A 25,723-nucleotide genomic window follows, 5' to 3' on the forward strand; every position below is an offset into this window, starting at 1 on the left:
GGGCTCTTTGAAGCTGCAGACAGGCTGGTAGGGGTGGGGCCAAGTCAGCTGTTATCTGGAGTCTTCTCTGCTGGGGACAGCGTAGCAGTCCTTCTTCTTTTCTCTTCCTTCTTCTTCATGAGGTTGCCAGGAATCTGGTGAGTAAGGTTCAGGGGAGCCCCCAAATACTAGATTTAGGGGCGTTACAGGGGTCAGAGGGCATTAGCCAATGGCAACTGTCCCTGAGGGTGGTTGCACCCTTCCTGTGCCCACTCCCTTTGGGGAGGGCGGCACATTCCTAACTCTATTGATCACTACCCTCCAAAGGAAGATGTAGGATACTGCAGGGAGGTGGTAATTTCAGCTCTGGACACCTTAGGGATGGCCCTAGCTGCAGTGGTCATTCCTCCCTGTTTTACCTAATTTTCCTGCCGGACTGCCTGCCAAAAGTGGGGCTTGGTCTTGCGACACGGGCATTTCCACTAGCTGGAGTGCCCTGGGGTACTGTGACAGGAGGCCTGAGCCTTTGAGGCTCACCACTGAGTGTTAAAGTTCCTGCAGGGGGAAGGTGTGAAGCACTTCCACCCAGAGCAGGCTTTGTTTCTGACCCTAAAGATCACAAAGGCTCTCCCCCCACAGGGTCCGAAACATGTCTGTTAGTGGCAAGCTGGCACAGACTGGTCAGTCCCGCACTAAATGTTTGGGTAAAATACAGGGGGCATCTCTAAGATGCCCTCTGTGTGCATTTTACAATAAATCCAACACTGGCATCATTGTGGGTTTATTGTGCTGAGAGGTTTGATACAAAACTTCCCAGTCTTCAGTGAAGCTGTCCTTGAGCTGTGGAGTTCGTAATGACAAACTCCCAGCCCAGGTACTCAATATGGTTACACTGCACTTGCAATGTCTAAGAATGGACTTAGACGCTATAGGGGCATATTGCTCATGCAACTATGCCCTCACCTGTGGTATAGTGCACCCTTATTTAGGCTGTATGGACTGCTAGAGGGGTGACTTACCTATTCCACAGGCAGTGGGTTGTGGGCATTGCACCCTGGAAGGGGTGCCATGTGGACTTTACCTTTTTCTTCCCACCAGCACATACAATTTGCAATGGCAGTATGCATGTGCTTGGTGAGGGGTCCCTTATGGTGACACAATACATGCTGCAGCCCTTAGGGACCCGCCCTGGTCATAGAGACCTTTGTACCAAAGGACTTAGCTGTGTGCCAGGGGTGTGCCAAATGTGGAAACAGTGGTACATTTTAGGGAAAGAACACTGGTGCTGAGGCCTGGTTAGCAGGATTCCCACACACACTCAGTCAAGTGAGCATCAATACCAGGCAAAACGTGGGGGTACCCATGCCAAAAGGGGCACTTTCCTACAGGGGGACACGTGTTAAACCTAGCATTCTTGGTGTGATTTCCCATAACTTTTTGCCCTCTGCCTTCCTGTTTTTCTTACTCATTTTTTCTGGCTTTTAGGACTCTGTGCACTTTGTGCTGTAAAGCATGATAACATTGGCTTAACCACAATTGGAATATTTAATTTCATTTTAAGTCCTTTGAAAAGTGCACTAGGTGAGCCCAGGACCTGTAAATAAAAGATACTAGTGGGCTTCAGCCTTCATTGTGCTACCCACTACAGTAGCGTCCCCACATGTCTCAGGCCTGCCACTGCAGAGCATGTGTGGGCAGCTTCAAACTGTCATTTTGACCTGACACACTTTTCAGGCCCAAATCTTAATTTTTGTTACATATAAGTCACCCCTATGTTAGGCCTAGGAGAGCCCCAAGGGCTGGGTGCAGTTTATTTAAAAAGTTGGACATATTCTTTTTACTTTGACATGTCCAGGTGGTGAAAAACTCTTAAATTCATTTTTCACTGCTGCAAGGCATGTGTCTCCCACAGGGTAACATTGGTATTACCTTTAAAAAAAAATTAATTGTAATTTCCAATTGGAAAGAGCTAGGAATATGGAATGTTTCTAGACTCACACGTTACAATCACAACTTATGGTGAATTTGGATTTTGAGTTGTGAAAGTCTGAAAATTTCACTTTTAGAAAGGCTGCATTTTCTTACTTTAACCATCTTGTGCCTTAGCCTATTTCTGAATACATGCCTGAGCTGGGCTGGGTGACAGCTAAACGCACAACACTCAGCTGCAACTGCATTCATCTGCATACTGATAGGTCATCTTGGGCAGAGGAGAGGGGCACTTACACTTCAATAGGTGGTGTCCTGTCTCTACACAAAAGACTGACTGGCAGACAGGGCTGGAATGGATGGGACTCTTGTCCACTTCAGAGGACTCCTTTCAAGTCTCCCCCAGATCAAAGGCCTTTTTTGGTGTAAGTCCTGGATGCTAAACCCCACTAAACTAGTTCACTTTGGGGTCCTGAGGAGATTCAGTAAACAAGAGGAGCTGTGCTGCCAGGAAGGACTGCCACTTTGCCACTTGCATTGCTGTGTTGGCCTGCTGCATGCTGATTGCTGTGCTTCCAGGAGGGACTGCCTTTTTGCATTGTGCTCTGCTGTGCTGGCTTTCTGCCTGATGTCTCTGCAGTGAGGGGGAACTAAACCTGCTTCTACAACCTCTACTCCCTCATTCACTCCAAGGGCTTGCTGGCTTGCCCCCTGTTGTACCTGAGGTCTCAAGGACATCAAAGGCCTTGTGTTATAGCTTACTGCACCCTGTGGCCAGTCCTAGAGCTCAAGTTGCCTGAGCATGCCTGTCATCACTGGAGTGGCCAAGGGATCGAGTGATGTGCTCATTATGGCCCCTGCACCACCTTGACTCCAAGTGAGTCTAACTGCATCATGCACTGGTTATCCTCGTGCTCCCACTCCCCAAGACTTTGTGGGCCCAGCTCTGAGGAGTAGCGCTTCTCGTCACAGTGACCGCCAGAAGCCCCAAGCGGAGTTGGAGCCATTTCAGTTGTCTGGCAACCGCAATGAGCTAAGTGCACACTCTCCAGGCTCCCCGGGCCGAAGATTGATAGCCAAGCACCGTCCCCACCTGTAAATTGTTCCTCTTACCGAAGCACACCCTATGTGTGAGGCACTCCAACAATGCAGTGCAGGGCTGCAGACCCACCACTGCTTCTGGGACCATGCTGGAGCTCAACTCATCTTGCTGCTGTCGGTGCCTTGATGTTGAGGCCCACCGACAGCCGGAGTGGTGACTACGAACCTCAGGTACTGTGCCACCAGGCCCGTGTGGCCTGTTTGCAACATGCAGGTCTCTTTATTTCTGAGATGAAGAGAGCCACGTACTAGTCAGAAGATTACCTTAACTCAAAGAGAGCACCCACATTGTTCTTGAGAACTGTGAATTCATTGCGCAATGGATTTTTGTTACGTTGGTCTAATTTTATTAAGATAAATAACTTCTCTTTTTTCTAAACTGGTGTGGAGTCTTTTTGTGGTGGCTGTCACTGTGTTACTGTACTAAAGTTCTGCACAAATACTTTACACATTGCCTCTTGAGTTAAGCCTGACTGCTCTGTGCCAAGCTAGCAGAGAGTGAGCACAGGTTAATTTAGGGTGTGTATGTGACTCTCCCTGACTAGGATTGTGGTCCCTACGTCAACATGGTGCATACACCTGCTAATTAGAGACCCGATTTCTAACAATTACAATTTTAGAAATGACTCTTTTATATAGTTGTCATTGTCCTGCTGAAAACCAAAATTCTTTCCTGCCAGTGTTCATCTGTCACATGAGAATTAATGCAGACTAGGCAGTATAGAGCTGAAATCTCAGCATCGCATCCTGACACCTAATGTATTGGAGCACTTCTAAGTTTTGAGGCTTGATGGGATCTGAGGTTAGTGTAATTAAAATTACCTCTAAATCCTAATTTGCTTTATTTCTCATCTCAGGAGTCAGAGTAAGATTGAGTCAGCAGAAGATTTAAAAAGAGAAGTAAGTCAATGATCCCTTACATCTAAACTTGATCATGATCCACATGTTTCAGGCAGCCTAGCCCAACCGAGTCATGTGGCTTTCTTCAGAACCACAATATACAAATCCTCAGTGTAAATATAAGCATGGTAACCTATTTCCATGATAAAAAAAGTGTAATCATATATGCAAGCACTATTACGTACTTCCTCTAAGGTACAATAGCCCATGACCTATGAAAGATGAGAAAGCATGAAAAGAAAATACAAATTACCTTATTCTGAGTAATATGTGCTACGACTAAGGACCTCATTCCGATTTTGGCGAAGGAGATTACTCCGTCACAAACATGACGGATATCCTGTCTGCCATATTACAAGTTCCATTATATCCTATGGACTTTGTGATAAGATGGACGGGATATCCCTTACATTTGTGAGAGAGTAATTCCCTCCGCCAAACTTATAATGAGGCCGTTAATGTTCCTGTCACCATTAGTGCATATCACAGTCTCATTACTTTGTCAGAACCGACATTTGTGGATAGATTTCTTCCATTTAAGAAATCAAGGGTTTTTTGTACCGAAAGCAGAAAACCATAGATGTCATGCATATAGAACATTTTGACCTTAAATGCATGCTTATGCAGATAATGCCGATAATAGGCCATCTTCACTAACAGGTTAGCTCATGCAGTGGTAAGGAGAGATATTAAGAATGTTGCAAGAATTAGGAAAATGATCAATACCTTAAAAACGGGGCGGACCTTGTAGTCACACACAGCATGGATCATTACAATGCAAACAAGATACACATTAAGTAAATGCACCCTCCAAAAATATAGCGTCCAATCCCCCCACAGGAAAAGTTACTCACTTCATCAAAGGTGCTGGCCTGGTGTTTCCATGTGCTGTAACCTCCAAGCCATGCATGTTAATACTGTGGTGCCTTCCCCTTAAATCTTAAAAATGCATATCTTTGGTTTCCTTTACTGGATTTGTATTGTTTTGGAGTGATTTTGCATATTACATTTTCCTCTATTTTCATAAATTGGATTCCTTTTTTTAATTTTATTGTGTTTTTGACTTTTTAACTGTTTTTGGTAATTCTGAAAGTTTTGCATATTTTCTTCAAAGTTAATCCTGTCAGTCCTGCTATAGTTAGCATGGGTTGAGCTCAAGATTAAGGGCCTGATTTACAGTTTGGTGGATAGGGTTGCACCATCACAAACGTGATGGATATCCCGTCCGCCTTATTACTATCCCATTACATCCAACAGGAATCATAACATGACAGATGGGATATCTGTCATGTTTGTGGCGGAGTCACCTGTCCACCAAACGCTAAATAAGCCCCATAGTCACTGACACCTTTGTCTGAACCTAGCAAGTTAGCAACTTTACTACTTGCAGTGGACTACCATCAACCACAAGTAATCATTCATTTTCTTGTAGTCATAATCTGCCTTAGGACCAAGGACTTTAATTTACACAAGCAAGACAGAAGGTAACTGACATGGGTGCATCTAAACAAGTATTAGCTCCCACCAACCAGGGTTGCAAATCAATTAAAAGGATGTTGTCCATTTAAGAAAAAGAGGAGGAGACACCTGTAGAGGTTCTTCCCATTTTCAAAGCAAACCAAACACGTACCCGAGAAGCACCAGTTCTGCAGTTTGAGATGTCCCTATGGATTATGAAGTGTGTGAGGAGCAAAGCGGGTGTTAGAAAAATAGGATTCACTTTTTATTAAATGGCAGGAGTATAGTGGAAATCATAGAGGGGTTTAAGTGTGCCACATGCCATTCACCAAAATTACACTCACGTCCACTCTGGCAATACTATTGAAAAAACGCTCATATCTACTCAAGACATGGCTTGAATAAGTCTAGCACCACATGTTACCAATCACTGGTACAGCAAAGCACTTTCAAAGAAATAAATGGAGGCAGGGAGTAATACTAACACCATGTAGGAAGACAAATGAAAATAAAGGGATATATAAATTTAATGGAAAATAAATTATGTTTATTTAATGTAATTTTTACTCTGTTAATAAATTATTAACACAATAAAATATAGCTACAAGTAATAAAGCACAAATATAGCAACACACCTTCATTCACATTCAACACAACAGCTACCTCAACGTAGCAGTTAATAGGCAGGACTCCACAACACCCAACAACAAGTAAAATTCATTACAGCATTAACCAATCACAGACAGACAGCCTACTAAGAAAGCAGGACACAGACCAAACAATATTTCACCATGCTGATGAATGTCTTTGTCACCTTGCTCGTCAGTTTAGTGGACAATTGTTTGAGAAGGAGAGAGAAAATATATACGCTAAGGATCAACATCTTTGAAATATCCAGGGAAGCAGTAATTTCAAGACACCATTTCTCACCGGAAATGATCCCTGCCATGTTTAGACAGGGACAGCAGGAGCTTACTTCACCTGTAGTCTACTCCAAGGCCATCCCTGAACATTTTATGATCACTGGATCTTTCTAGACAGTCTATGGACACTGCTTGTGATGGCTTCTGAAATCCACCGCCAGCCAATTTGGTACTATGAATCGCTCTCATGTGGCACATCAGCTACACTGACACCGAGGGCATAATTTCAGCAACAGAGACTGCTGGCATTCCATTAAAGTGCAAGCACTCTGTGATGATGGGCTGCTTAATTGCAGCACACAAGGTAGGTACCTTTTTTGATAGTCAACTATCGAGCATCAGTTTGTTGCTGTTAATTTTGATGACATATGGCTATTACGTTTAGTTTAACCAACTTCCATGGAAGTCATAATTGAAGACAATTTATTTTCCCTGAAGTCACCCTTCCAATATCTTGTTCATATTGGGGTATTTGGTGTGGGTTCCAGTAATCCCAAGAAGTAGTGTGTAAGATTTCTGTAGCCTGTTACATGTTGTACACCATCCCCATACAATGGGGCTCACATGTACATCTTACCTCTAAACTACAGCCTCATTCAGGCTCCAAGTGTGGAATACAGAGTTGAGGTCATGGTCTGCAGGTGTGGTTCATTCTACACCTGACTTGCAACTATGGTTGCTGTTGCAGAGTGGATGAGCAGTGTTGAGTCAATGAAGAATGGTAGATGATGTAATTGTCCACAAATACCATTCAAAGATACTACTGCTACAATACCATTAAGTCACATCTAAAATTCCAACACTTAAAGCAATATGCATCCACTAACACACCATTCACTTATTCATTCACTCATAAATGTAATGTTATGGCAAGATTAATGAATTAAATATTCACATACACTAACGATTCTGTAGTTAGGGGGGAGTGTTCCATCTACTGAGACAAAGATGGCATGCCATACAGCATGGATACTCAAAGTACAGCCCCGGGGGCATGCAGCCCCCCTGACCTTTACATGTGGCCCCCCTAGGCAACAGGAGTACTGGGTTGATGTTTACTCAACTCAGTTCTAACACTCAAAAGATATTAAATAGACAGGCAATCATTTATTTCAAGGTTAATTGGCCTTAAGGAAAGGAAGTAGCTAAGGAGCTCTGCGCTTCACTTTAGAAACACAATCTTGTGGCAAAAGTGTAAAAATAGGACAGTCGCTTCAAAATTCACAAAGTGCATTTAGTTAACATGCAGAACCTTATAACCTAAGTACAATTTATTATACAGGTGCTTTGAGAAGTATAAATGTAAAAGTGATAGTTTTCAAAAATGAATATAGAAATATTAACTCTCCCTCCTACCCTGGCCACAACGCCAATTGTGAATTAAAGATGCAAGTCAGTTGTTACAGGCACTTTTTGGGTGGCCCTGGTTAGTACTATACATGAACAACATTATAGTTTATGAATCAAACACAGAAGCATTTTTTGTTCAGCTCACACCCTGAAATCATGTATTTCGAGGTCCTCTTACATGTGATACTGAAGAAAATGGAGGGAAAGTGAAAATTAATCAACTTCCTAGGACCAGACAGTTTGGAAAAGTGGGGAAGCTGGGTTTACTGTCAGGTTTTCTGGTTTCACACTGTTCAATTGAGCCACTACATGTATATCCTTCGCTTCGCCTACACCTACCTTATGCCAATCCCCCCAACCCCAGCGATCGACCACCACACTACTGGCATCAATGCGGCCCTCTGGCACAACACAGACCAAACTTTTTGGCCCCTGGAAAAAAGTTTGCGAGTACCCAAGACACACAAGAACAGAAAGTAAGCTGTTTCTGAGCCATGTACGGGCTGCAATGTAAGCCTCCCCCCATTGTGCTGTGCCTTTACTTCCTGAAATCCCCCAAATGGCTCCTGATGTGTGTTTCTACTAGGAGGTATTAGAGGTCATTGGTGTGAGGGCCCTCCCAAAACAAATTCTCCCCTGTATGTGTAACATGAAACTCAGCTGAGTAATTCAGCATGGGATGCGATATGGCAAGCCATCACCATCCACTGCATTTTCCCTTTTAGATTTTGTTGTAAGTAGGAATCATACTTTATAGCACAACATGTTGGTATAAAGGGATTTGTACTTAATACTTAATACTTGTACGTTGTTCTGGCACCAAAGATATTTTTCATTAATTTTCTAATGTAATGTAAACATCTATTTCCTAGAAATAGTCTTATAACAATATAAAACAATAAATAGTACAACAGAGATAAAACATATTTACCAATGGCAAACCACTATACAGCAATCTGTACGATAAAAGTGGCTTTCCCTTCACATCTGGTTTGCCACAATAGATTCCATATGCCTTAAATATAGACCGGTCATTCACAGACAACTCTTCACAAGAACAATTACACACATTTTTGTAATAAATATATTTGAGATAATCTGGCGGGCAGAAAGAAAGGTGAATGGGAATTGCTACCCAGAGTAATTGGCAGTAGCTCGACTATGTGGAAGCAGTGACATTTTACAGCATGGGCAAAGTGGGCTTTAGCCCAGGGCCCCCGACTTTCAAGATGTCTGCTCACTTAAGCTTTTGGGAAAGTGCCAGACTGCCAAGATTTTTTAAAATAGCCTTTTTGTTTACGTACTTTCTTTTTTAAGACCGCACAGCCTGTCTGGCCAGCCCATCCATGCCTGAGAGAGGAGGGGGTTAAAGAAAAATACATGTTTTATCTGGTTGATTCAGCAAGCACTCTAACCTTTTGAAGTGCATTGTCCCATCGCAGCTGCACAGGCCTTTACCTTTATTCATCACGTGCCACATATGTAAAGTAAAGATAGTCATTTTGTTCTCCCTCCATCATTACATCATACTTGTGGAGTTGCTTCCACAAGGGTCAATCACAGCCTGCTGCCATCTGAGCCCTAATTCCCGTTGCGTGCTGCACAAACAGTGCAGTAAACAAAAGCACCCATCCACACTATAAGGCCAGATGGTTATTACAGACCAGCTACAACATACATGGTGGGTAAGAGGCTTCGTTGGGCCACAAGTCTTTCTGCTTTTCTGCAGGGTAAGTCACATGCCAAAGTGCAGGGCAGAGCAGCATTATTTGTTTCCTCCATTACTGCACTTTTGGCATGAAGCAGCTGCAGGACTGTGCAAGCACAGCTTAGTGCCACCTGCTTTGAGGTCCCTATTGCTCATGGAGCAGGGACTAAAGTGCATTAAACAAAAGAGCCCCTTCCATATGCACAGACCCAAACAGTGAAACACCAGTCCACTGCAGCACATGCAGCAGGCTTGTACAGGTTGCTAGACTTTCTTCTTCTCTGGTTCTGAGAAAGACTGTTTGCTCCAAGGTGTGGCCAAGATGTAGGCTGGCCAAGGAAGAAGGTTGTCAATGGTCTGATCATAGTTGTTGAGGCTGTGAATCAGCCTAAAATGGATAATAAATTCGGAGTTGTTCAGAGCAGAGAGCCCCAAAATATTATCACTGTGTCACTGCAAACAAGCTGCACCTGACTGAAGAAACCAGTCTTGTGTTGCATGTTTTCTGGTGCAGAGATTACCTGGCTTGGCAGTCTGGGCTAGAATGTTTCTCTTGGAGCAGTCCCAAGGCTGATTTGCATACTGCTGAGTGCACTCTAAGTTGGCAAGGTGAGCAAAACAAGAATGGTTTGGAATGCTTTCCTGTGCAATTGCTAGGGGTTAGGGTACTTGACTTGTATGTGTGTGAGAGGCCATATAGCATGCCAGGCTGCATGCTGGAGAGGGTACGCTCATCTACAGGGTGAGACGGAGGGAGATAGGATAAGGAACTGCCTCCAGAAATGAATCCTGGAAAGCTTCTCCTTCCCCTATCTTTTCTTCTCCTATGTCACCTCCCAAAGCATTTACAAAGTGTGCCTACTAATGACACATGGCAGCTTTATCCAATTTATAGTGGCTATATGGAGGCAGGCCATGTTGCTCCATGTAATAGTTTACAATATAGCTAACTATAAGGTATGTCTCTTCCTCAGGGAAATTTATTTTCCTGTTGAATGGCGTTGGCTACACTCTGGAGCAATAGCAGGCCTCAGGCTTTGTGTCCACAAGCAAATTGATGCATTCCAAGGCAAAGAGGTCAAATGCTAGTGTGTTGCCTCTACTGCTTGCAGGGCTAATGTTTGTCAATGTGATCCATACCAGCTGAATGCTGTATCCCCGAATTCTCCTTAGTGCAGTTGAATGTCTCCCCCTCTTGCGGAGAGCTCCGCCTAATGGCACATTTCAAACAGATGTTAGTTTGCTGGTAATTACTTCACAGTTGTAAATTCACTCCACACATATAAATTGCAGATTTTGGTTAGCAGGGCACCCACAGCTCCTCATTCTGTGCAGACTACGGGGTTGAAGAGGCTATGTTGCAAAGTAGATTTCGGCACGCGCCTTTGCCTCGGAATAAGAAGCGCCTTGGCTGTCTTAAAGGCCTCAATGCAGCGCTACAAAGGAAGGAGGGGCCTTTGTTCAGTTTGAATGAAGGACATGACTTACAGATTTTGAATATGGCACCGTACCATTGTAGAAATTATACAACCTTCTGGTTATTCTTTCTAAGGGCACAGACATTGTTATATGGAGCTTTCATGCTGAGAAAGAAAAAAAAATAGATCTCGCACTGGCATGTTCTGTGGTATCGTGAACATCTTTTGTGAGCTAGGCCCCTTTCCACTCTATCGGCAAGATGGATTTTTACTTGTTAACACCCAGAACATTTGAAAGGGTGGCATTACAAATGCCCGTCAAACAGGATCCGGGCATGTTGCCATAAAGTAGGTAGGAAATAGCAGTGTTTATGTCAGCCGGGAATTAGGTGGACTCCCATCTCTGGGCACCAGCTGCCTCTGCCCTCGACATTCAGACAAAAAAACAACCAGACAAACTTATGAATATTTTACCCACACGTTGAAAACGCCATGTTATTTTTAAAACAATTATTCTGCATTTTTTTTCAATACAATAGTAAGGGAGGGTTAGTCCCTTTTAACTTTTTTTTATTGATTTAAAGGTCACTGAATTAAGAGCACGACAACTCAATTTTCTGCGAATGCATTACTGTAATCAATCTGTTTAATTTCTAAATGCCACTGTGGGTTTTTATGTAATTGAACCAAGAAAGATGTTACTTGCTTTTTTCATTACAACACTCTATAAGTATGTCGTATTTATTTGTGTCATAACTGTGACAGGAACATAATTGTTAATCTGGAATACATTCATCATCCACACCCTATTATTGAAATGAATCGTAAAAACTGGCAGTGGTTTATTCGCAAGACAAACTCTGGAACGAAAAGATCATGTTAGAGGGTTTTCTAATCCGTGTACGAATTGTACCAAATACATAGAAATGCCTGGTATTTGTAACAGCGCGAAGCAGCAAGTTCGAGTAAGGAACCACTATGCGCAAATCAAAGCGTCACTACTAATTAAAGTGTTATTATTATTAGTATTCTTATTATTATTATTATTACCAATAATAATAATAATAATAATAATAATAATAATAATAATGGTATTCTTTAGTATTATTGCTTCGGTTAGAAATCACTATGTACTTTGAATATATTATTATTATTATTATTATTATTACTATTATTATTATTATTATTACCAATAATAATAATCATCATCATTATTGTTATTATTATTATTATTATTATTACTATTATTATTACTATTATTATTATTATTATTGATAATAATAATAATAATAATAATAATAATAATATATTCAAAGTACATAGTGATTTCTAACCGAAGCAAAATAATACTAAAGAATACCATTATTATTATTATTATTATTATTATTATTATTATTATTATTATAATATAATAATTATAATAATACCAGATAGGTCGATAGGTAAATAATATTCATTTTATCTTTCATATTAGTAGCATTATTTATGATTGATATTCCTCAAGGTATAAGTAGGTTCAGTTGTGTGCTTCATATTCTTATTCTTATTCTTATTATTATCATCAGTATTAGTACAATTTATCTTGTCATAAATAACGATAAAAATGTTCTCACTAATAATCATGATAATATAATCTTGATAGTAATGATCATAATGATATTTGCAACCATCCTGCAATGTGCAAGAGGCACAGCAATAATTTTGCCAATCACTATTTGCCCCCATCGTTATTATTTGTAATATGCTAGTGGTGGAAGTACTGATGTTGTTGATAATAATATCAATATTATGAAGAATATTAATAAATAAAAAAGTAAGACCAATATTGAAGTCTGTCTTGATAATAAGAATTTTCAGTATTACTTAGAATCATGATATTGTTCTAAAAACAACTTTAATAGTTTTTCATTTGTAGTGAAGGATGCACTTTGAGCCTCAGCCAAGAATTGTTAGTCTAAAAAAATTGGCACAAATAAACATCATGCATTGTCTTTCTTGAGTAGGTGTTTGCATGGAGCAGGCAAAAGGAATTAAGTCGGACTACGTTTAATTTTCACATGGTTCTGAATTTCCCAGCACCTGCATGATAACCAACATGTACATAATATCATACAGGGATACAGACGAACAATCGCAAGAGGCCGACATGCCATTGTTTGACTGTATGATACATCACTGAATAATACGGTAAGTATAAGGAGCTTTAATACAAGTTGATAAATCAGATCAGGGACCTGTCTTCCCGTGTCTAGTGTGATCTACTGGAACCTCAGGCCATATCACTAATATTCCATGTATCAGCACTAACTAGCACATGAGGGGAGTGGGTAACTAATAAACAGCGGAGGGGGTAGGGGCGCAGAGGGCAGGTAAGGAATGTAGGGTAGGAGGAGTTGTGGTGGGAAGTGTGATGGGTATGGAGTTAATCCCTAAGGGGTGTAGGTGTGTTCTGGATGTCTGTTTGGGTCGGGGCATTCTCAACATGTTCTATAAAGTGGTCCAGTGTGCGCCAGATTGAATTTGAGTTCTTGGGCGTAAGGTGTGTTGATTTATCTAGATTATGTGCTCCTCTAAGGTATGCTGCCCAAGCCCACCATGTGTGAGGGGTAATGTGGTTGTAGGATTTCCATTCTGAGAGGATAACTTTGATTGCTATTGATAGAAGAAGATCCAGTAGTGATATATTATTCTCTTTAAGCTTAAGAGTACCTGGGTTCCACAAAACTAGAGGAAAGCTTAAGGTGAGTGTTGTCCCAAACATTGAATTAAGTTGTCTCTGGATGAAGGACCAAAAAGGGGTCAGAAGGGGGCAATGAAATAGCATATGTACATATGACCCAGGCGCAGTATCACAAATCCAGCATTTATCATTATCTTTTTGCTTCATCTTGTATAGCTTCGTGGGGGTCAAGTGTAAGAAATTTATTAGAGAAAAATTGTGACTGAATCAGTGTTGGTGTTTACCCACCATTAGCCAGTCCTCTTCCAAGATATGGACCAGGCCCGCACGGCCAAGTTGTTTAATCCATTTGGTACTTAGGAGCAAGTTTGATCATGTGATAGGGAAAACTAGTGCTTTGTAGATTTTGGAGCAGAGATGACTTGCGGATTGCCATGACTTCATCCGGTGAATGATAGATGCGTTTTGGTCCATAAAAGTCTGGATAGTTTAACTTTAAGTTTTAGAAAGCTATAAAAGTAAATGTTAGGGAGGTCGTGTTTAGCTGCCAAGGTTTAAAGGGGATTGGTTGCATATTGTCATCATATATGTCTAGAATTAAATGGATACCTTTTGTGGCCCTTGATCAAGTCATGTCATTGGAGATGTCTATTTTGAGCTTGGGGTTAATCCAGAGCGAGGCCACTAAAGATTTGTGGAGTGGAACTTGTGATTGTTTATCTAGGGATTTGAGAGCAGAGGCGGTGTCAGCAAGGATCTTCTGGGAGTGCAGTGGTTTAAACTTTGACAGAGTGAGGTACGCAATGGTATGGAAAGGTGAGCAAATGGAGTTTTCAGTAATGAGTCATTGAGATGGATCATTCTGATCTTGGAGTAGCCAACAAGGTACAAAGCCCAGTTTGGTAGTTTGCAGACCCCCTCATGGAAGTTCTGTCTTAGAGCTTTTTAGGAAATTCTAGCTTTCATACCGCTCATAGGAAGGTTGATGTCAGCTTATCCATAGTGTGGAAAAAGAAGTGAAAAAGCTTCAATGTCAGCATGGAGGTAATGAAATTTATAACTGGGGTAATCATCATTTTTAGAGTTTGGAGTCTACCCCACCATGAGATATGTTTGGGTGACCAAGAGGATGGCAAGTTTTTGACCATATTAATGGTTTTAGATTTGTTTATTGGGAGGGTTTCCAGTAAGTTCTTAGCAAACCAAATACCTAAGTAATTAAGCTGTTTTGGTTGCCATTTAAGCCCAGAGTCCCCAAGATGTTTAGCGAAACAGAGAGGGATGAGAGGGAATACTTCTGTTTTCTCTTTTTTAAGGGTGTAGCCTGAGACCAGTGAAATGTTCTCTAATATGTTAGTTAACACAGGGATCCCTTGTTCTATATCTTCCAAGTAGATGAATATGTTGTCAGCAAACACTGAAGACTTATATGTTTTGTGGCCGAGCTGGAAGCCCTTAATTCTGGGTGAGAAGTCAATCAAAAGGAGTAGTGGGTTGATTGCTAGAAGAAATAGAAGAGGAGACGGGGGCATCCTTGTCTTGTGCCCTGATGAAGGTCAAAGGAGGAGGAGATATCTCAGTTTATTCTAATATTTGCTCTATTGTTGGTGTAGAGGGCCATCAACATATTGATAAAGGATTCCCCTAAGTTGTGGGCTTCTAGAACTGCATGGACAAAGGGCCAATACACCTGATCAAAGGCCTTTTCTGCATGCAGCACCATGGCTGCAGCTGGGAGTGATGGAAATGTTGCTTTCTCTATGATGTGGCAAAAGATGCGAATGTTGTCTCTGGCCATTCACCCCATGACAAATCCCATTTGAGAGTTCTGGATAAGTTTTGGGATAAAGACTTTGATTCTTTTTGCTAGGATTTTAGCAAATATTTTTGCTTCCATATTAAGCAAAAGGATGGGGTGGTAATTTTTTGGGTCTGAATGGTCCTTTTCTTCTTTCAGAATTACCACAATGATGGCTTCAGCTGTGGTACCTGAAACATTCCTTTGTTGAGCAAAACAGTCTAGTCTATTCTTGAGGTGGCCGATCAGTGAGTTTTGGAACGTTTTATAAAAAGAAGTGGGAAAAACATCAGGGCCCAGTGCCTTCCCAGATTTGATGGAGTGGATGGCATTCAGAATTTCTGCAGACTCAATGGGTTTATTCAGCTGGGATGTATCAGTCTCTGATTTCTTTTTAATACGTAGTGAGCGTAGGAACTTCTCACATTGAGATTTTTGGTCAGTGGTCTGGGGGTATGGAGATTGGCATAAAAGTCTCTAAAGATATGTAAGATCTTATTGGTTTTCTATTTCAGAGTTCCATTCAGGGCTTTAATGTGGGAGATGTTATTGGTTGTGTTTCTAAATTTGATTGTGGCAGCTAATGTTTGTCCTTCCCTATTGAGAAATAGAAGTTGTTTTGACTTCTGGGCATTTACCCATACGTAGGCCCTTTTATTGATGATGGTGTTGTATTTATATTTCAGTTGTTTAATCTCATTAACCTGTTCCCCGCCATGGACGTAATGGTTGTGTCCGTGGCTGCGGGGCTGAGGCGCCACGGACGTAACCGTTATGTCCTAGGACCGGCCCTCAGAGAAGCGCTAGTGCTCCCACCAAGTGCTGCCCCTCCCCAACCCCCCCAGGTCAGGGTTGGAAGGTGATTCCCCTTCGACCACTGGTCCCCCCCCCCCAATGACATCAGCACGCAATCGCGAGCTGACATCATTAGAGGGTGCCAGACGCCCTGGAAGCCATTTGCTTCCAGCGCGCATACGAGGAAGCAGGTGAGTTTTCCCTCTGGCCTGGGGGGGTGCACAGAAAGAGGCATTGGGGAGGAGGAAAGGCTTTTCCTTTCCCTCAATGTCTCTTTTAGCATTCCTAGTAGCAGGAATGCCACTAGGCACCAGGGATTTTGTTTATTGTGTGTGTGTTTTTTTCAGAAGGGGAGCGGCCCCTTGGGCAAGGGTCGCTCCCCTAAGGGGGCATAATATTTTTGGCCATTTCTGCCACCCTTGGGGCAGATCGGCTGTGTTTGTGTGTTGTTTTGTGCTGGGGCGGCCCATTGGGCAAGGTCACACCTAAGGGCAAAAAGCATTATTGGGCAGTTTTGCCCCCCTTTGGAGGCAGATCAACCTATTTTTTTTAGGCCCATCTGCCCCCAAGTGGGGCAGAATGCACTTAGCGCCAGGGATCATGTGTGTGTGTGTATGCCTCAAGAGTCGCCAGGGATCATGTGTGTGTGTGCTTTGTGTGGAGGGCGGGCCCCTTGGGCAAGGGTCGCCCCCAAAGGAGGTAATATATTCCATGCCATTAGCCACCAAGACGCCAGGGATTTGTTTATCTTTCCTTTGTTTTTTTTTGTGTTGGGGGCAAAGCACTGTTGGGCATTTTTTTTAGGCCCATATACCCCCGGGGGGGCAGAATCCACTTAGCGCCAGGGATCATGTGTTTGTGTGTATGCCGCAAGAGTCGCCCCCCCAAAGGGGGCAATATATTTTATGCCATTTCTGCCTGCCCAGGGGCAGATTGGCCTATTTTGTTAGGCCTATCTGCGGGGCAGAAGCCACTAAGGCACCAGGGATATTTTAAAGTATTTTTTTGTGTGGGTGGCAGCCCCTTAGATTGTTCATAGGAAGGATCATGGCTATCAGTAGGATGACTGCTCAGTAGTTGTTGGTGTGCTTTTTAAGTCATCTTCTGACCATGATTATGAGTCTGACTCTGCATCTGAGGCAGAGGACGAAGTGCAAGATTCTGGAAGTGAATTTTCTGTCAGAGAGGAATCGTCTGATGATGAAGCCACTCTCAATGCTGATGAAGTGCCTGTTTTAGAGGAAGACACTGATGTGTCAATGGTGCAGCAGCCAGCGGCTGAAAGGCTTCCCATTGGAAGACCTGAACTATGGGTTGCCCCAAACATGGGGCAGCCACAGTTGACCGCCTTTACTGGTCTCTCAAGGTGCAGAGTAAATACGGAAAACTTTTTGCCTTTCTTTGAGTTGTTTATGGACAATGTATTTTTGGAAGAGATTGTTGAGCAGACTAAGTTGCAGGCAGAGCAGTATTTGAGGGACAACACTGCCAGACTTAGGCCACACTCTAGAGCTATGCAGCGGATTCCCACAAATCTGAAAGAGTTGAAAAAGTTCTTGGGTTTAACTTTTTTGATGGGGCTGATAAGGAAGCCATCACTGTCTTTATATTGGTCTACTAGTCCCTTGATGGCAACTGCTATATTTCCTGCAACCATGAGTCGTAACCGGTTTGAGCTTCTTCTTCGGATGTTGCATTTTGTTGATAATGCTTTAGCCTTGCCACAAGATCACCCTGATTGGTTTTCAGAGATCTATGTTCCAGGCAAAGAAATATTTGTAGGTGAGTCTTTGGTCCTGTTCAAGGGCCATTTGGTTTTTAGGCAGTACATTCCTAGCAAGAGGGCAGGTATGGAATTAAGTTGTATATGCTGTCTGAAAGTAGTACAGGATATATTTATAATTTCAGGTCTACACTGGTAGGGATTCCAGTATTGACCCCCCTGGTTGTCCGCCCACTTTTGGAGTTAGTGAGAAAATTGTGTGGGAACTTGGTAGATGACTGTTTAACAAAGGTCACCATTTGTATGTAGATAACTTCTACACTGAAGTTCAGTTATTCAAGAAATTGTTCAGAGCAAACACTGTTGCTTGTCGCACAATCCGCTCTAATCGGAAAGGCTATCCAAGAGAGCTTGTCTATAAAAACCTGGAGAAGGGACAGCGCAGTGCCTTGTGGAATGAGGAGCTGCTAGCTCTGAAATTTGTAGACAGGAGGGATGTGTACGTGCTGACTACCATCCATGATGTGAGTACTTCACCTGTGGCTGTTTGGGGTCAAGTTGCTGAACTGTGCAAACCTGTGTCCATTTTAGACTACAATAAGCACATGGGTGGTGTTGATAGAGTAGATCAGAAGTTGGAACCTTACACTGCTGCTCGTAAGTCTTACATTTGGTATAAGAAATTAGCGGTTCACCTGTTCCATTTGGCGACTTTTAATGCTTTTGTTGTGTTCAGAATTAGTTCTCCAGAGTTAAGCATAACATATGTGAAACTTCAGGAGTCTGTCATAGCAAGCATTGTTGTGCTGGAACAGGCAAGAGTTCCTAGAGAAGCAGTGGTGGAGGATGTGGCTAGATTGAAAGATCGTCACTTTGCTGAGCACATTCCACCCACGGCCAAAAAAGACTTCACTGCTAAGAGATGTAGAGTCTGTGCTTGAAGAGGTATCAGGAAGGAGACTAAGATGTACTGCCCTGATTGTCCTGTGTGTGGGTAGCTGTTACAGGAGCTACCACACACAGGAAAAGTATTGGGAAATACCGTGAGCTTAAACTGCTGTTTTATATTTTCATATGTTCAGTTTCACGGTTGGCATTACTGTCATGTATTCAGTTAGAGCTTTTGTGTTTGTAGTTTTGTACTTATTTATGATTAGTGGTTTCTTTGTTGTTTAAAAAAAAAAGTGATGGCAGTGTGCATGGACTGGTGCTTGGCTGGCAGTGCGCGTGGAGTGGCGCTTGGCTGGCGGTGTGTGTGGAGTGGCACTTGGCTGGTGGTGTGTGCGGAGTGGCGCTTCACTGGCAGCGTGCGTGGAGTGGCACTTGGCTGGTGGTGTGTGTGGAGTGGCGCTTGGCCGGCGGTGTGCGTGGGGTGGCGCTTGGCTGGCGGTGTGTGGGGCGTGGCGCTTGGCTGGCGGTGTGCGTGGAGTGGTTCTTGGCTGGCGATGCCAGCCAAACGCCTGTCCACACACTCCCATCAGCTAGTGTGATTGCTGTATGAGGCATGTGGGCGTATGAAAGTGATGGGCCCTTGAATGGCACTGTCTGTTGATGCAAGTGTTAGAATGTGCTGGGCCTGCGGCTGGCGGCGTGAATGGTCTTGTGCATGTCATGTATGAAAAGTGTGTGAATGGACTGTAAAGTGGTTGGTGCCTTGACGTGGCTTTACAGCTCAAGAGCTGTGAGTTATTGGTTCAGTTTTTTGGTCTTTCAGTTATTAACAGTGCATTTCACTTTTGTGAAATCTCTTGTTAATTAAATTTGATCTACTGAACCATCACTCACCCTCGTGGCAAATCCAACCAGTATGTGTGGTAAAAATGACAAAACCTGCTCTGCTGTAATCAGGCATCGCAGCATACCTGTGAGACGCGAGGTGTCTCGGGTGGACCCGGAAGATGAAGCATGCCACTAAATTGGTTTGTGGGTGAGGGGTCTTTTTAACATAATCGAAGTGCATTTCTTTTCACAATTTTAGTGTTTGGAACATCACAGAAGTATGTGGACACATCAAAATGATCTATGACAAAACTACCTGTGTTTGGTGGGCGGGGGGCACCTATGTTTTTGGTCCCAGGTGTGGCCTTCATTTAGGGAAACCTACCAATCCCAGACATTTTTTTAAATTAGACACCCCAAGGAGTCCAGGGAGGTGTGGCTTGCGCGTATCCCCCAACATGTTCTTCCCCATACTCCTCTGCAAACCTCAAAATTTGCTTAAAAATAATATGTTCCTCACTTTTCTTTGTAGGATCACCACTCCTACCACCCAGCATTCCCCTCAGTCTCCCAAGTAAACTGATACCTCACTTGCGTGGGTCCCCAAAGCAGAGTCAGCCTAAAGATGTATAAAAGAAAAGAAAAATATGTGCTTATCAACTCGCTATGCTATCCCCTCAATCTCTACAGGTTTTTGGCCTTTTTCTGTTGCAGACACCTGGCCCACCCACACAAGTGAGGTATCATTTTTATCGGGAGACTTGGGGGAATACTGGGTGGAAGGAACTTTGCGGCTCCTCTCAGATTTCAGAACTTTCTAAACCTACCAAACCTGTGCTTTTAAAAACTAGACATCAACAAAGGGTTTGCAGTGCTAAAATCACCATCTTCCCAGCTTTCAGGAACAAGCAGACTTGAATCAGAAAACCACATTTTTAAACCACTTTTGGCATTTTACTGTGACATACCCGATTTTTACTATGTTTTGTGCTTTCAGCCTCCTTCCAGTTAGTGACAGAAATGGGTTTTGAAACCAATGCTGGATCCCGGACAGCTAAACATTTCTGAAAAGTAGACACATTTCTGAATTCAGCAAGGGGTCATTTGTGGAGCTCCTTCAAGGTTTTCCTACAAAAAACAGCTAAAATAAATAAATATTGAAGTTGAGGTGAAAAAAAGAGCCATTTCTGTCCATGTTTTCTTCTATAACCTTTTCCAGCTATGACAGATTTTTGAGTCAACTGGACTCTTCTGGCTGCGGGGATATAGGGCTTGTAGCTTCATTAAGAACCCTAGGTTCCTAAGAGCCAATAAATGAGCTGCACCTTGCAATATATTTTCATTGTATACCGGGCATAGAGCAATTCATTTGGTGAAATATAAAGAGTGAAAAATAGGTATCAAGGAATCCCTTCTATTTCCAAAATGGGCGCAAGATAAGGTGTTGAGGAGCAGTGGGTATTTGCACATCTCTGAATTCTGGGGTCCCCATACTACCATGTGAATTCCAGGGCATTTTTCAAATAGAGGTCTTTTTTACACACTGTCTTACATTTGGCAGGAAAAAGTGTGGAGAAAGACAAAGGGCAATAACACTTGTTCTTCTATTCTGTGTTCCCCCAAGTCTCCTGATAAAAATGGTACCTTACTTGTTTGGGTTGGCGTAATGCCCGCAACAGGAAATGCAACATGGACACATCACATTTATACATTGAAATCTGATTTGTTTTTTGGAAAGTGCCTAGCTGTGGATTTTGGCCTCTAGCTCAGCCGGCACCTAGGGAAACCTACCAAACCTGTGCATTTTTCAAAACTAAACACCTAGAGGAATCCATGATGGGGTGACCTGTGGGACTCTAATTAGGTTCTGTAACCCAGAATCCTTTGCAAACCTCCAAATTGGAAAAGAAAACACTTTTTTCTCATATTTCGTTGATAGAAAGTTCTGGCATCTGAGAGAAGCCACAAATTTCTTTCCACCCAGCATTCCCCAAGTCTTCCAATGAAAATGGTACCTCACTTGTGGGGATAGGACTAGTGCCCGCAACAGGAAATGCCCCAAAACACAATGTGGAAACATCACATTTTCCCAAAGAAAACTGACCTGTGGATGTTGTCCTCTAGCTCAGCTGGTACCTATGGAAACCTGCCAAACCTGTGCAATTTTGAAAACTAGACACCTAGGGGAACCCAGGATGGGGTGAATTGTGGGGCTCTCACCAGGTTCTGTTACTCAGAATACTTAGCAAACCTCCAAGTTTGGCAAAAAAACACTTTTTCCTCACATTTCAGTGATAGAAAGTTCTGGAATCTGAGAGGAGCCACAAATTTCCTTCCATCCAGCATTCCCCCAAATCTCCCGATAAAAATGGTACCCCACCTGTGTTGGTAGGCCTAGTGCCTGTGACAGGAAACACCCCAAAACACAACATTAACACCTCAGATTTTTTACATTGACAACTGAAGTGTTGTTTTAAAAGTGCCTAGCTGTGGATTTTGGTCTCTACCTCATCTGGCAGCAGGGAAAAACTAGGAAATCTAAACATTTCTGAAAACTAGACTCCTAGGGAAACCCATGATGGTGTAACTTGAGCGTTCTCAACAGGTTCTGTTAAACAGAAACCCTAAGTAAACCTTAAAATTTGGCCAAAAAAAACACTTTTTCCTCACATTTCAGTGCTGCAAAGTTCTGGAATCTAAGGGGAGCCACAAACTTACTTATACCCAGCATTTCCTCACATCTCCTGATAAAAATGGTACGTCACTTGTGTGGGTAGGCCTAGTGCCCATGCAGGAAATGCTCCAAAACACTATGTGGATATATCAAAATGATCAAATGCAAAACTACCTGTTTTTGCGGGGGGCACCTGCGTTTTTGGTCCTGGGCTCAGCAGCCATCTAGGGAAACCTACCAAACCCAGACATTTCTGAAAACTAGACACCTGAAGGATTCCAGGGAGGTGTGACTTGCGTGGATCCCCCAGTGTTTTCTTACCCAGAATCCACAGCAAACCTCAAATTTAGCTAGCAAAAAATATTTTTCCTACATTTCTGTGTGGGATCACTGAACCAGCACAAACTTCCTACCACCCAATGTTCCCCTCAGTCTCCCGATAAAAATGATACCTCACTTCTGTGGGTGGGCCAAGTGCCTGTGACAGGGAAGAGGCAAAAACAAGTTGAAATTGAGGGGGAACCAAAGCGGGTCCAAAACGGCAGTTTGGAAAAAAAAGTTTTTAGGTTGACAAGTGGGGCAGAAATTTTATTAGTATAGTTGCGACAATGTTGAGCGGTAGGATATTTTTGGATTCCTACAGATTCCATCCCAAAAATATGGGAAAAATATGTGATTTCATGCAAAGTTGGAGGTTTACAGGGCATTGTGGGTAAGAAAATGGTGCGGGGTGCATGTGAAGCACACCACCCTGGACTCACCCAGATGTTTAATTTTCAGATGTGTCTAGGTCTCATAGATTTTTCTACGAGAGAGTGTCCCAAAGTCCAAAAAGTGCAGCCCTCACCATTCCAAGTGGGACGATCTTCAGATTTTGGTCTCATGGACCAAATGTAAAACCGAAAACCAAAATAATCAAAAGTCCTCTTGCTTGCTGTTGGGATAAGATCTTTTAGTGTGCATGGGAGAGATGAAAGACTGTTACCCCCTTCAGTTTGGTTGGGGGCATAACAATGCCCGTACTAGTTGGTAGCCACCACCCCCCTTTTTTTTTATTCCCTCGCAACTAGAAGGATTTTAGCAAATATTTTTGCTTCCATATTAAGCAAAAGGATGGGGTGGTAATTGTTTGGGTCTGAATGGTCCTTATCTTCTTTCAGAATTACCACAATGATGGCTTCAGCTGTGGTACCTGAAACCTTCCTTTGTTGAGCAAAACAGTCTAGTCTATTCTTGAGGTGGCCGATCAGTGAGTTTTGGAACGTTTTATAAAAAGAAGTGGGAAAAACATCAGGGCCCAGTGGCTTCCCAGATTTGATGGAGTGGATGGCATTCAGAATTTCTGCAGACTCAATGAGTTTATTCAGCTGGGATGTATCAGTCTCTGATTTTTTTTTAATACGTAGTGAGCGTAGGAACTTCTCACATTGAGATTTTTGGTCAGTGGTCTGGGGGTATGGAGATTGGCATAAAAGTCTCTAAAGATATGTAAGATCTTATTGGTTTTCTATTTCAGAGTTCCATTCAGGGTTTTAATGTGGGAGATGTTATTGGTTGTGTTTCTAAATTTGATTGTGGCAGCTAATGTGTGTCCTTCCCTATTAAGAAATAGAAGTTGTTTTGACTTCTGGGCATTTACCCATACGTAGGCCCTTTTATTGATTATGGTGTTGTATTTATATTTCAGTTGTTTAATCTCATTAACCTGTTCCCCGCCATGGACGTAATGGTTGTGTCCGTGGCTGCGGGGCTGAGGCGCCACGGACGTAACCGTTATGTCCTGGGACCGGCCCTCAGAGAAGCACTAGTGCTCCCACCAAGTGCTGCCCCTCCCCAACCCCCCCAGGTCAGGGTTGGAAGGTGATTCCCCTTCGACCACTGCCCCCCCCCCCCAGTGACATCAGCACGCAATCTCGAGCTGACATCATTAGAGGGTGCCAGACGCCCTGGAAGCCATTTGCTTCCAGCGCGCATACGAGGAAGCAGGTGAGTTTTCCCTCTGGCCTGGGGGGGTGCACAGAAAGAGGCATTGGGGAGGAGGAAAGGCTTTTCCTTTCCCTCAATGTCTCTTTTAGCATTCCTACTAGCAGGAATGCCCCTAGGCACCAGGGATTTTGTTTATTGTGTGTGTGTTTTTTTCAGAAGGGGAGCGGCCCCTTGGGCAAGGGTCGCTCCCCTAAGGGGGCATAATATTTTTGGCCATTTCTGCCCCCTTTGGGGCAGATCGGCTGTGTTTGTGTGTTTTTTTGTGCTGGGGCGGCCCATTGGGCAAGGTCACACCTAAGGGAAAAAAGCATTATTGGGCAGTTTTGCCCCCCTTTGGAGGCAGATCAACCTATTTTTTTTAGGCCCATCTGCCCCCAAGTGGGGCAGAATGCACTTAGCGCCAGGGATCATGTGTGTGTGTGTATGCCTCAAGAGTCGCCAGGGATCATGTGTGTGTGTGCTTTGTGTGGAGGGCGGGCCCGTTGGGCAAGGGTCGCCCCCAAAGGAGGTAATATATTCCATGCCATTAGCCACCAAGACGCCAGGGATTTGTTTATCTTTCCTTTGTTTTTTTTGTGTTGGCGGCAAAGCACTGTTGGGCATTTTTTTTAGGCCCATATACCCCCGGGGGGCAGAATCCACTTAGCGCCAGGGATCATGTGTTTGTGTGTATGCCGCAAGAGTCGCCCCCCAAAGGGGGCAATATATTTTATGCCATTTCTGCCTGCCCAGGGGCAGATTGGCCTATTTTGTTAGGCCTATCTGCGGGGCAGAAGCCACTAAGGCACCAGGGATATTTTAAAGTATTTTTTTGTGTGGGTGGCAGCCCCTTAGATTTTTCATAGGAAGGATCATGGCTAGCAGTAGGATGACTGCTCAGTAGTTGTTGGTGTGCTTTTTAAGTCATCTTCTGACCATGATTATGAGTCTGACTCTGCATCTGAGGCAGAGGACGAAGTGCAAGATTCTGGAAGTGAATTTTCTGTCAGAGAGGAATCGTCTGATGATGAAGCCACTCTCAATGCTGATGAAGTGCCTGTTTTAGAGGAAGACACTGATGTGTCAATGGTGCAGCAGCCAGCGGCTGAAAGGCTTCCCATTGGAAGACCTGAACTATGGGTTGCCCCAAACATGGGGCAGCCACAGTTGACCGCCTTTACTGGTCTCTCAAGGTGCAGAGTAAATACGGAAAACTTTTTGCCTTTCTTTGAGTTGTTTATGGACAATGTATTTTTGGAAGAGATTGTTGAGCAGACTAAGTTGCAGGCAGAGCAGTATTTGAGGGACAACACTGCCAGACTTAGGCCACACTCTAGAGCTATGCAGTGGATTCCCACAAATCTGAAAGAGTTGAAAAAATTCTTGGGTTTAACTTTTTTGATGGGGCTGATAAGGAAGCCATCACTGTCTTTATATTGGTCTACTAGTCCCTTGATGGCAACTGCTATATTTCCTGCAACCATGAGTCGTAACCGGTTTGAGCTTCTTCTTCGGATGTTGCATTTTGTTGATAATGCTTTAGCCTTGCCACAAGATCACCCTGATTGGTTTTCAGAGATCTATGTTCCAGGCAAAGAAATAT

This window comes from Pleurodeles waltl, chromosome 2_2 (genome assembly GCF_031143425.1).
Source record: "Pleurodeles waltl isolate 20211129_DDA chromosome 2_2, aPleWal1.hap1.20221129, whole genome shotgun sequence".
Lineage (NCBI taxonomy): Eukaryota > Metazoa > Chordata > Amphibia > Caudata > Salamandridae > Pleurodeles > Pleurodeles waltl.